The sequence below is a fragment of the Mytilus trossulus genome, chromosome 3 (assembly GCF_036588685.1).
Source record: "Mytilus trossulus isolate FHL-02 chromosome 3, PNRI_Mtr1.1.1.hap1, whole genome shotgun sequence".
In the NCBI taxonomy this organism is placed as follows: Eukaryota; Metazoa; Mollusca; class Bivalvia; order Mytilida; family Mytilidae; genus Mytilus; species Mytilus trossulus.
In genome coordinates this window covers 50093382-50094011 of record NC_086375.1, presented here as the reverse complement: position 1 = coordinate 50094011, position 630 = coordinate 50093382, and positions in this window count along the sequence as shown.

Genomic DNA, 630 nt, shown 5'->3' with positions numbered 1-630 from the left:
TAGAACACATCAACAGAGTCATATGTAGATCTGTAGCTGTGTTATAACTAGAAAACATTAACAGAGTCATATGTAGATCTGTAGCTGTGTTATAACTAGAAAACATTAACAGAGGCATATGTGTATCTGTAGCTGTGTTATAACTAGAACACATCAACAGAGGCATATGTGTATCTGTAACAGTATTATAAGAACATATCAACGAAATCATACCTATACATGTAGAAATATAGTGAGAACATATCTGAAGCAGTATATTAAGAACACATCAACATAGTCTGAAGTATCATAGACGATGCACAATGTAGTAGCAAAATAAATATCAAGTCATGCATATAACTGTTGCAGGCATTATAAATAAAACAGACCAACAGCCATTCACACAAAATTTTATTTGTACTTGATGATTTGTATGATTAAACTACATTATAAATCAGAGGCTTTTGCATATTTGTGTTGTTTGAGATATATTAAATGTTATTTACCACAGCCAAATTGAATACAAGAAAAAACATACAGACAGAAAATTAATTACTGTACTATTGACTCTTTGATATACATGTACACATGTATCTTAGTAACGATAAGATAGCAAGAGATATACAAGTTACGTAATCTATTGCATATTCT